The sequence below is a fragment of the Alligator sinensis genome, unplaced genomic scaffold (genome assembly GCF_000455745.1).
Source record: "Alligator sinensis unplaced genomic scaffold, ASM45574v1 scaffold169_1, whole genome shotgun sequence".
NCBI classification, from domain to species: Eukaryota; Metazoa; Chordata; order Crocodylia; family Alligatoridae; genus Alligator; species Alligator sinensis.
The window spans coordinates 1,360,542-1,372,889 of record NW_005841924.1 but is presented as its reverse complement, the minus strand read 5'-3'; positions in this window follow the sequence as shown (position 1 = coordinate 1,372,889).

Below are 12,348 nucleotides of genomic sequence, written 5' to 3'. Positions count from 1 at the left end.
CTTTACCGATGATCTACCTGTAGTGCATTTGTCTAATTTTAGGTACTTTTTCTTATGATGAGTTTTAGTTACTTTTTCTTATGTTTCCTCATAATTCTTAAAATTGTGACCTCCCAGGAGTGTAGTTTTAAGGAGTAAGTAGCGTAGCTGTGTTTACCAGTGAAGATAAGGAGGCTCAGTGAAAGCAAATCAAGGACCTTCCACAGTCCCTTGGCTCTGCCTTGTTTTCCGTGCCTGGCTGGGCTCTAGTAGTCACAAAGGAGAATATAACTACTACACCCAGTTGCCTCATACCTCTTTACTGTGTCACTTGGATGTAGGTGGGGACTCAGTTTGGCAGAGGCTGCACGTTCAGAACTATCGCACGTTTGTAGCGTAATTGCAGTTTGGAGGATGGGAGTTTCCTCTAAACAGAGTGAGAGGAGTGTTTGCAGTATCTCCCCACCTCCCACCCAGCCAGACTGATATAGAGATGGAAACATTTGCCCCTCAACTGAGGCATTTTAACTTGGATGAGTCCCAGCAGGTGTGTACATCTTGTTGCTGCAGAATTGGTAGCACTGTAAGAATTCCTTGTCTATCGGCGTTCATCAGCGATAGATTTCAGTGTTTGGGGATCTTCTGAGATGCACCGATGCAATACTAACATCAAAGCAACTTGGGTTTAAATGTGGGGATTGCTCCATTTTCCCTGTAATGTGTATCACTGCTAGGCTGGTGCCCACATGCAGTAAAGCACAGACCCTAGAATGAGTCCAGTGACACATGGACCACAGTGGTGATTCAATGTGATCCACCATTATAATGCACATAAAAGGTCAAACCCCATTTCTATTCCGCTTCTTCCTTAAGCACCATTAGAATGGTCTTATTGTATGAAATAACCACAAGTGTCAATCTCTGGCATTTCACCTCAGAAATTAATAAGATTTTCTTGAGACAGTCTCCCTCAACTGTCAAAACTGTAACACTGCTGAGCGATGAAGCCTGGAGGAGGCTTGGGGAATGAGTTTCTCTGCATAGGTGCAATCATGATGTCAGGCCCAGGCAAACTCAGCTAAGCACACACAGGAATTTGCTGTCAATTTTAAATATTCTTTTAGGAAAATGACTTACTCTTTTTCTTTCCAAGTAATTTTCCTTCACCTTTTTAATCCTGTGTGGCAAACATACATCTGTGTGAACCTGCATCCACTTCCGTAAAGAAAGCCAAACCAAATCTACCCATTGCTAGGTCAGTTATTTGCTTTATATTAGTATCTACTCAGCCTTCATGCACAAATGACAGAGAGAGGGTTTTTATATGATATTTATAAAAAAAATGTATGTTCCCGTTTAGCAATGAATGTAGGGAGGGAAACGCTATATATAGTTGGATGTATTACATATTCTGTATGAATTATCTTAAACATATTTTCCTTCCTAAATTTCTTTACTGAAAAAGATTTAACACTAACACTAAAATAGCTTGAAATACTTCATCCAGATTTCCATGCATCTCTAGTATCAGAAGATCTTAAACCCTGTTTAAATACCGCATAGGTATATATTACATTTGGACATCTATGCTGACAAAGAAGGTTCTCTGGATTATGCCTGTTTTACCCCATCAGTATTATGGCTTTCATGGGAATAAATACATTTTTATAAAGATCACTAAAGTGATTAAAAAAAATGCTAATTAAGTCCATTTCTCTGGAAAAGCTCTAGAAAATGTTTGTATATCTTTTGGTGCCAAGCCATTTGTTCTTCAATTATCGGCTCCTTTCCCTAAGATACAGTGTCAGTGTTCCTATGAGAAATGTCTTCTAAAGTACTAAAAGCATTAAAGCCCAATAATCTTTTTGAAATTGCTTTACTGGTTCCCTGTTCCTGGGAGGCGAGAGAGTAAATAAAATTGCAGGCTTTGCTTACTCTGTGACATTCTATGATACCATGTTAGTTTGGGGTTTTTTTTTAAATAAATGCAATTGTTTTATTGCAGGCCAGTGCATTTTATACAATACTGGTGGCATATCAATTCTGTAATTAAATGCTATTATCTTGGGGCTGTGGGAATAACATGTATAGCTTTTATTTAGCTTTATTTTCTGAAAAAGAGCTATAGTTGTGATGATATGAGAAAGAAGAGTTCAGCTATGTGTTAGTTGGGTGGGAAAAATTCTCGCCTCATTTTGTTGCCATATTTACCATCCATTTGTTCTCATTTCAGTGATTCTGTGCAAAAGTAGATCCTGCTGTAATATGAATGAAAACAAAATTAATAATACAATGGTTGCCATGAACAGATCACCATATACTACTGTATCTGCTTTGGAGCTGGGTTAGTTGGCCTCACCAGTTAACTTTTTAATGTATTCATGTATCATTGACCATTGAATACCAGACCGACCTAATTTGGACAAGGCCATCTTTAAGGGTGTTCAAATAGTTGCCAAGTATCTTTGTGACTGACATAACAGTGATATAAATATGTATGGATAGTGATAAATGATGGCAACTCGATGGCAACATTCATCTATGAAGTGCAGCATCTCATGGCAGAATATGCTTCCTACTCCAGCAGCCCTATTTGATGGGTTTAGGAGAAATTAAGAATTCTATGTCCATCGACAATTACTGAAGGAATTTTAAGTAGGCAGAATGTAGTCAATGAGAATACAGCCTGCATAACATCCCCCTTTTCTTCTGAAAAATGCTGTGGGATCTTCAGCGACCCAAAGTGGTGGGCACCTCAGGCTTACATCTCCTGCACCTAACCCTCAGGTATTCTAGTGCCCCCTTTCTTTGTGTTGGGGCTTTGATGTTCATTTGATTTCACCTACTGAATTCTCAGTAGTCCTTCCTGTGACGTGAAGTTTTCCTAGGAGTACTCATACACAGAATAGTAAGGACTGGCTGTTTATGAGATCTGATGAAATTACCACCTCAGGTGGTGTGGCTCTCCTGGCTTCCATTTCAATGAGAAAGTGATAAAAATTCAAATGAACACCTAAAAGCTGAAACCCTGAACTGGTTAACTGTCCAGTTGACTTAGAATTTTACTTTTTCAAAGCACTCTAAAAATAAGTAATCATTGTTATCACCTGGATTTAAGCCACGGATAATCAGCTGTTAAGCAATAGAAATAATAAAAGAGAGAAGAATGAATTGTGAATGGAAACCCAGTTATAAAAATATGATTTATTATAACCCTTCAGCTTGCATTTTTTGCATAGATGGCAGATAACAAATAGCAAGAGAATATAACTTGTTTTTGTAGCTACTGCACAGTACAAAGCGTATGCATGTGTTTAATATATTTTAATATATTTTAAATAGAAAAGGCAGCTTGATAAATGGCTGACCCAATATTGCAATCATACACAGTATGGACAGCTGCAGTATCATTCTGCCATCAATAGCACAATGTTTACATTAGCATTGGATGCTAATGCAAGTGTATTTACATTTTCTATTTGCTTAGATATAAAATGATTTAGGTAATGGAATATTTATTGCACTGTGCCTTGTGGCTACACAACTGACTTAATCTGGTAATTTCTTATCTTATAGGTAAGAAGATTGCACAGTGTAGAAACTATAATTTAATAATATTTTTTAGACCTTGAATGTTGCTTTGCCTCTTAGGGATTACTATTAAGAGCCTAGTTTAAATTTTTGCATGGTTTTGCAGTTAAGCGCTGTTATATCAACGTAACTTCTCATGCAATCAAATATTGTATATGAGGGGGGAAAGCATTCAAACATGTAAAGAATGCTTTTGAAAATCTTTTTTGAATATTTTTGATTCTGCTAATGTGACACACAAATGTGCATATTTCCATTTCCCCTAATATCAGAGGAAGCCATTCATTGCAGGTTTCTTGGCTGGCTCACATATTACATTTATGGATATTCACAGGCTATCTAATAATAAGCAAAATGAAGATGGATTGTCAGAAAACCATGAATGCCCTTGTGTAGAATTTGAAACAACTGTAAAGTGCAAGGAAATGTTAGCACTAAGCATCCCAAAAATGTACTTTACTGTTGTCCTCTGACAAGTACCTAACAGTCTACCATAAGCTTCATATTGTGAAATTAGAACTCACTTGCTTCTGTTGGTGTTAAAGAGCTGTCAATGACTTGCAATTCCTCTAGGTACAGTAATCTGTTGTTGCAGAAAGAAATCTGCCAAAAAGAATTGAGCGCAGTGCTGTGATTTTAGATCCCCTACAGTTCTGAATCCCTCCTCCCCTTGGATTTTTTTCCATGCTAATTATTGTTTGAGGATGGGATTTTCTGAACTGTCTAAGTGAATTAGGAGCACAAGTTTCAGCATTAATAGGATTTGTGCTCCTAAGTAAGGCTGATTTAGAAATTTTCCGACAGATTCCTTTCCTACCTCCCCCACCAAAAAGCCAGTCTGTCTGGATTGAAATATTCTTCAGGAATTCTTTTGATGAAACCTGCTTGGTTTCCTGCCAGTTTGCCTTCCTGGCTCCTCAATAGTCAGTTTAGCTTGCAGACTTTTTGGCAACCCATCTGACAGGAGGCAGGAGAGGTGAGAGCCTGAAAACCCCTGCTGCCTGGCTCATGATTTCTCAGTAGCCTGGATTCTGAGGGCTCATAACGTTTGGAGTTCTGGCTTTTAGGTAGTCGAGACTCCCAGATTTGCCAGCTTCAGAGTAACCCTCCAAACTGGCTGGGGTTGGGACTCTCAGGGACCCCACACCCTGGGGCAGCCCTCACCCTGTGAGCAATCCTGAAATCAAGGCTTTTTGGCTTGCTGCCAACAGGTCAGGAAGCCTTAAACCCATTTCAGAATCGCAAAACAAATTATTTATTTATTATTAAATTATGATTTAGTTATTTGTTTTGGATGCACTTTTGGAATTCCCATTCTGTAGGAAATGTTGGAATTCCAGGTTCTGTTCCCTTAGAGATGAATATTTTTTTGAAATCTTGGGATATTCTATGGAAATGGAAATTCAAGTTTCTGGCCAGCTCTATTTATAAGTCACTTAGATGCTTTCTAAAGATCTCATACCATGCCTATGACTGTTTTTTCATGCACTCAGAGATAGCACAAATGCAGAAAGTGACCTAGGCATTGCAAAAAGAAAACAAGTCAAAAGCAACCTTGTGATCCTGAGTGAAATGGGAAAACCTGCCTCACCTTAATTCCTGTGCTAATTATTATAGTGCCTGGATCACTGAAATAATCTTCAAATTCTGACCTACTAATGCAGCAAAACTAACCATATCAGACAGAATATGATACTGGCTAGTAAGTTTTCAAATTAATAATTTGGTTTTAAAGAAGAGTCTTTCTTATATACTTACTTCAGTACATTTCCCAGATGGTCAGCATCTATGCCTGCCATTAGGCACACAGGCTTTTGAGATGTGGCATTGATAAGTAGAAATGAAAGCAGAATGGGGAACATTTATGGAAGATAGGTCCATCAGTAGGCACTGAACATAATAGTTAGTACAACCTCCAGATTAAGACTTCCTCGGTCTCTGAATGCTGGAACTGTAAGGGAAGTAGGGCAGGAGACAAATCTGTGTGGATTGTTCCTTCAAAAGTAGTCTTCCCCTGGTGTGTCCACTCTGTTACTGTGAGATCCAGAATACTGTGTTAGATTTATCTGTGGTCTGACTTGAGGCATCTTTTCTGTTCCTAAGTTATCAATCTCTGTGCTATGCTGCAGTCTGTCCTTAGATACAGGCAAGCTTTTCTGGTTAGTGGTGTGAAACAGAAGAGTCCACAGCGCATTGTGGAGAGACCTGGGGCTAAATCCTAGACTGCACAAGGACATAACTGCAGACTCCTGTAATATATGTAATCATTTAGAACAGCTGGACATACAGAAATCCATGTAGCCAGATGGGATGCACCTGAGAGTGCTGAGGGAGTTGACTGCTGAGATTGCAGAGCCATTTGAAAACTCATGGCTATCAGGAGAGGTCATGGATGATTGGAGAAGGGCAAACATAGTACCCCTATTTAAGAAAGGGAAAAAGGAGGATCCAGGGAACTACAGACCAGTCAGCCTTACCTCAGCCCCTGGGAAAATCATGGAGCAGAACCTCCAGTAATCCATTTCTAAGCACTTGGAGGAGAAAAGAGTGATTAGGAGCAGTGGGCATAGATTCACTAGGGGCAAGTCATGCCTGACCAACCTGATTGCCTTCTATGAGGTGACTGCTTCATGGATGCAGGGAGACTGGTGGATTTGGTATCCCTTGATTTTAGCAAGGCTTTTGATATGGTCTTGCACAACATTCTTGCAGGGAAGCTAAGGAAGTATGGGTTGGATGAATAGACTGTAAGGTGGATAGAAAAGTGACTGAAACATCAGGCTCAGTGGGTAGAAATCAATGGCTTGATATCTCATTGGCACCGGTATCAAGTGGAGTGCCCCAGGAGTCGGTCCTGGGGCCAGTTTTGTTCAATATCTTCATCAGTGACCTGGAAGATGGCATAGAGTGTATCCTGAGCAAGTCTGCAGACGACACCAAGCTGGGGGTAGTAGTAGATATGCTGGAGGGTAGGGCTAGGATTTAGAGTGACCTACACAAATTGGAGGATTGGGCCAAAAGAAATCTCATAAGGTTCAACAAGGACAAATGCAAAGTCCAGCACTTAGGATGGAACAATCCCATGCACCAGTACCGCTCTGCAGAAAAGGACCTGAGAGTTACAATGGGCAATAAGCTGAAGATGAGCCAGCAGTGTACCTTGTTGCAAAGAAGGCTAATGGCATATTGGGCTGCATTAGTAGGAGTATTGGATTCTTCCCTTCTATTCAGCACTGGTGAGGCCACATCTGAAGTACTGTGTTCAGTTTTGGGCCCCACAATACAGAAAGGATGTGAGCAACTTGGAGAGAGTCCAGTGGAGGGCAAGAAAAATGGTTCAGGGTCTGGGTCACATGACTTAGGAGGAGAGGCAGAGGGAACTGGGCTCATTTAGTTTGGAGAAGAGAAGACTGATAGGGGATTTAATAGCAGCTTTCAAGTACCTGAAGGAGGTTCAAAAGAGGATGGAGCTAGACTGTTCTCAGTGGTGGCAGATGACAGAACAAGGATGGTCACAAGCTGCAGCAAGGGAAGCTTAGGTTAGATATTAGGAAGAATTTTCTCACTAGGAGGGTAGTAAAACACTGGAACAGGTTAAACAGAGAAGTGGTGGAAGCTCTGTCCTATAGGTGTGCCAAGTGACAAGGGCTCAGCTTTTCCTCCTGGCATGGGCATGTAGCCAAAGAACAGCAATCTTCCAGCTCTTCCAAGCTCCTGAAATGTCTGCAAGATGAGGAAGTTGGAAAGGTAGCATGAAGTACCCCTTCCCACTGCAGTCCTGCACCTGAGATGATTCTCTGAGACTGGAGTATGGACAGAAAGAAATCTAGGGTTTATGGAGTATAGTGGGTTAGAGAACTTAAAGATGTAGGAAAAGAGACATCTTCAAGGATTTTTGAGTGGAGTTTTAAGATACATGTGGAGGTATAGTGGATTCTGAAATGGATATGAAGTGAGTGAAGATTTTGTAGGTGGGAACGACATCATTACGTTTCCAGGTGTAGGATGAGTGCTTCTGTCCCACAAATAGGTTTATTTGGGATGTAGTGTGGTTATGAACATGCAGATTGCAGTACATAGGACAAAGTGACGTGAAGAAGTGAATGGTGGATTTGGGGAGTCAGTTGGCTAGGGGAATGATGCTTTGGAAGTGACAGCGTTACAGTCCTGGAAAATATAGTATAAAAACAAAAATTCATAGTCAAAGCTAATAGTATGAAGTGAATGTTAAAGTAGAGCCAAAGTAAAGTGTGAGAGATTTAAATGTGCCTACTGAACTGGAGACACTGAAGTGAAGGAAGCTACAGAGGAGCCAGTAGTTAATACTGAAGCAGGCAGAAATTGTAGAAATGATGACAAAACAGCGGAGGAATTTGTGTATCATCCTTACAGAAGTAACAGGCACAGGTGAATACCAACAAGATGATCTAGGGTGAAGAGAGGAAGGGAGTGAGCCATGGTGAACACTATAATGGACTGCACAAATAGTATCACCAATTATTTGTTTACTACTGTAACCTGTAAAAGATACTGAAAACAGTATCTGGCCTAAGGATCTCATCCTCTATAAATCAGTCATGCACACTGGGAAAACCAGATGTTGATGGAGTGTTTTGGTTTGGATTTTTATAATGAAAAAATATACTGCATTGAGAAGACAGTATCTTTATATTATCATTAGTTTGCAAATGAGGCCTCTTGGGAGAATTGACTTTCTAGAGGTTTTTGAATGATAACATAGAACACACCTTGGGTTGGCACCCCAAGAAAGGAGAACATTACAGGCTTAGTGCAGGAGGTAGTGTATGAGGAAAAAAAGGAATAAAAGTGTGAAGAGAAATGAAGTGGTAAGACTGGCATCACTGGTGAATTGGAAAGGACCTGAGGGAAGTCGTTTTTATAAGAGACAAGAACAGAAATATAGTTAAGGCAGTGCTACACACAGCCTTAAGAAATGAAAATCTCTTAGACTTGGGAGAGTGGATGAAGGGAAAACAAAACATTGAAACATATTGTCTATACTGCAGATTCTAGGAAAACACTTATATGGTGGGAACCAGAGTATAGGCAAAACTCTTGTGCCTTCAGGCATTTTTTACCACAGTAAATAAACTTCAGCTGATTTAACCAAACAGTGTTTGAATATTAAAAACTTCCAGAATCAGTTCTACTACTCATGCTTTTCAGTTGAACTGGTGAAGTATTGGAAGGACTATAAACACAGTTAAAAAGTAGAATTATGTAGGGTTAGTGGCAAGCAAACCAGATACTAGCTGCTATTTGTCGGATGGACTAGCATAGCAAAAGGTAGAGATCAGGAAAGCATGTCTCTTGTTTGGCAGATATAGTACTTAGAGTTGACTAATGTGCTTAATGTGAATAAAATACTTGCATTTTATACCATGAGCTTCAATGAGCTCTGGGTCCTGGTCCTGGAGTAGAAGCTAAAGGAACAGTTTCCCCTGCTCTTTGTCTTGCATCAGCTCCATGTGGAATCCTTTCTTCCCCTCCCCTACTTCCTAATTTTACCTCCACATCCACTAGTCATGATGATTTTACTTTTCTTCAGTAGCATGACTAGTGGTGAGTGAGAGGAGCACCCGCCCCAGGCACCAGGTTAGAATCACCCCCCAACCCTGCAGTCTGCGCACCAGCATCATAACCTTGCTGGGAACTCCAAGACAGTCCCCAGGTCCTGGTGCTTTAAGACAGAGGCTCCCAACCACTGTGCTGTGGCCCAGTACTGGGCTGTGAAGGGTTGGCTGCCAGGTTGTGGCATGAGTTTCTGTCACCAGCAGTCACATGCAGGGTTAAAGCTGGGTGGTGGGGCAGCCCCAGGAGGGAGACAGCCAGCTCCATGACCCCATCCTGCTCTCACCGCCATGGCTGTAGGAGGTAGGACCCCCAGCTCTGCCTGCAGATGGCAGCAGAGGTATGCGGGCAGGGGAATGCCCAGGGCGGAGAGGCGGCTCCACTGTTTGCTTCTAGGGAAGGCAGCAAAGCCCCTTCTTCCCAGGCAGCCCTAGATGGGTCCCCCCAGGCCACCACCTTTTGCGGCTCCCTCACCTGCAGGGTCCCGTGGTGCCCACAGCTGCGGTGCCCCAACCCGATACGATCCTCCCACCCCCCCATAAAAATTAAATTTAAATATGTAAATTAGATTGTTTCCATACCTGGTTCACCAAAATTCTTTGAGTGGGTTTGATGGTCTGCAGTATAACAAAGATTGGGAACCACTGCTTTTCCTACCCCGCTTCTGTTGTTCTCTTCAACAACAGAAGAGGTTGTTGGGGTGGGCAGAACATGCACAGTGGCAACAGCAGCTCAGCCAGGACTGTGGAGGTCCCGGCACATGTAAGAGAGCTGTCCCTGCCCTCAGAACCCACACATGACCCCCTGCTCTTGAATCCTGTGTCCCCTGCTCTCAGATCCCATGCCCCCTGCCTTTGTTCTTGGAAACTATTTCCTTTGCCTCCACTCTTGGATCCTTCCCTCCCCCCACCCCCACTGAATCCATGCCCCTTATCTCCACTTTCTGAACTGTGTGCCCCCACCCTGCTTTCCCACAGGGTTTGCCCTTTGTTATACCACTGCTTTTCCTACCCCGTTCTGTTGTTGTCTTCTCTTCCTCCCGTTGTTAAAGAAATGTTCCATAAATCTTCTTTACAACATCATTCTGTCTTTTGGGAAGCTAAACGCTGAGTGCGGATATAAGATGATTTTGTTTGAAAAGGCAATTAAAATCCGAAGCAGCCCATTTGGAAAGCAAAGCTGGGTAGCCCTATATGCAGGAGGAGGATGAAAGTGTAAAATGTAATCATTCCATAGGTTTCTGTTACAATTCCCTCTAGAAAACTAGACGTTGGCACTGGGTCCCACCCATAGAGAATGAAGTTTCAAGCACATTATTCACTTACAAACAAACTGTTGGTTCCTGTTTTAAGCTGTTTCTATTTGCAACACATTTTGAAAGAAGCAGAGTCCAAGAGGCTCCCTAGCTTTAGCATCTGATCAAACATGCATGCAATTATCCCTTCTGTTTTCCAGTTTCTTTAACAACTCAGCACCGGTCCTTTCACTTTATGGCATTTCACAACCCTGTTCAGCAAGCAGCATGGATACAAGAGCCGCTCCATACTCTAGTCATCCAAAATACTTTGTGCGGAGAAAACAGTAGGAGTGTACATGTATGCAAATATCTGATGTAACAGGATTTTTAAAGTGAAGTATCTGCGTCAGAGACTGTGGGTGAAGCTGAGTATCACAGACATGGTGCTGAGAAAACAAGGGCGTTTCACAAAGGAATCTTTTTTTTTATTTACAAAGCCTTTATGATTTTGTTGACACTTTATCTGTTGGCTTTTGGGCATGCCAAATAAATTATAGTAGAATATATAACATAAGAGTATAGTGTATGTTAATTTATGGAATACAATATTCTTGTTTACATTAGAAGAAAATCCTTCTTACATTTAGTGATATTCAACTGCATGTAAGAGTTGAGGCAAGGGAACTGCTGGCACATAAATTCAGGGTAATAACAGTGGGACAGTAATGGGAAGAGGATGTCCCCTTTATCCTGTCAGTGGCTGCAAAAGCAAATGCAGCCCTGCAGAGCGTGGGTATTCTGTGGTATTTGTACCAAAGATTCAACCTGTCAGTGCTGTTGCTTGTACCAAAAAAAGCAAAAATGAAGAAATGGAGAAGAGCTGTATTAGGCCCAGAGTCTGCCATTGTATCCAGCTTGTGTAAAAGGGTATAGTTCTGTGGACTTCAATATACAGCTGTACCATTTAATGCTATTTGAGGATCTGGACCAACCAAATGAAATAAGGGCTACAAAAATACTATTTCTGTATGCCTTAAAGTGTGCTACCCCATGCTAAATGCTGCAAAAGAATTTCTATCCAGGGAAGTTAAGGCATCCATCAGTCCACTCTATTAAGTTTTGTAACCCCGTATTGCAAAGTAATGTTGAAACCATGAACGAGTCATTTTGTTTTACCATAGTTAATCTATCTGTTGCTGCTCCTTCAAATACTGGAAGGGCTGCCATGAAGAAGAGGAAAGACACCCTTCTGTCTTGCTGCACAAAGTAGGATGTGAGCCAATGGCTTGAAGTCCCAACAATGTAGATTTAGATTGGATATCAGGAAAAACATCTTTACTATTAGAACAGTGAGGCAGTGGAATAGGCTGCCTAGGGAAGTTATGGACTCTCCATCACTGGAGGTGTTCAAGAAGAGGTTGGAGGGACAGCCACAAGTCAGTGATCAAGGCACAGCTATGCCTGTGTTCTTCTATGGGTATTTCCCATGCTTCTAGGCTTTGCTGATTGCTGTCTGGGGCCAGCAGGACATTTTTTCACCCCTGCTATTACATGTCAGGATCCCTTTTTCCCCCTTCTAAGCCTTCCTCTGAGGCATTGGGTGTTTGCTGCAGCCAAGGCTGAGGATTGTGACCGGGGAGAAACCAGTGCTTCTACTGGGACTTAAACCTGGAGGCTCCTGGTTAAAAGATCTCAGGGTCAAACCAATCACCGTATTTGGGGTCAGGAAGGAATTTTACCCCATGGTCAGATTGGTATGGACTGTGGGGGGTTTTGCCTTTCTCTGTAGTGTAGGACATAGACCACTACCTGGGATTTCTTGGGCATATATTAACAACTTTTGCAGCAGCAGGATATTGGCTGCCATGGTACCCCTGCTTTACCTGTGGCAGGTTAGGGTGTTATGTCTTTGGTTTTGTGTCAGGGTTGACTGGATAGTTTTGCTAAGA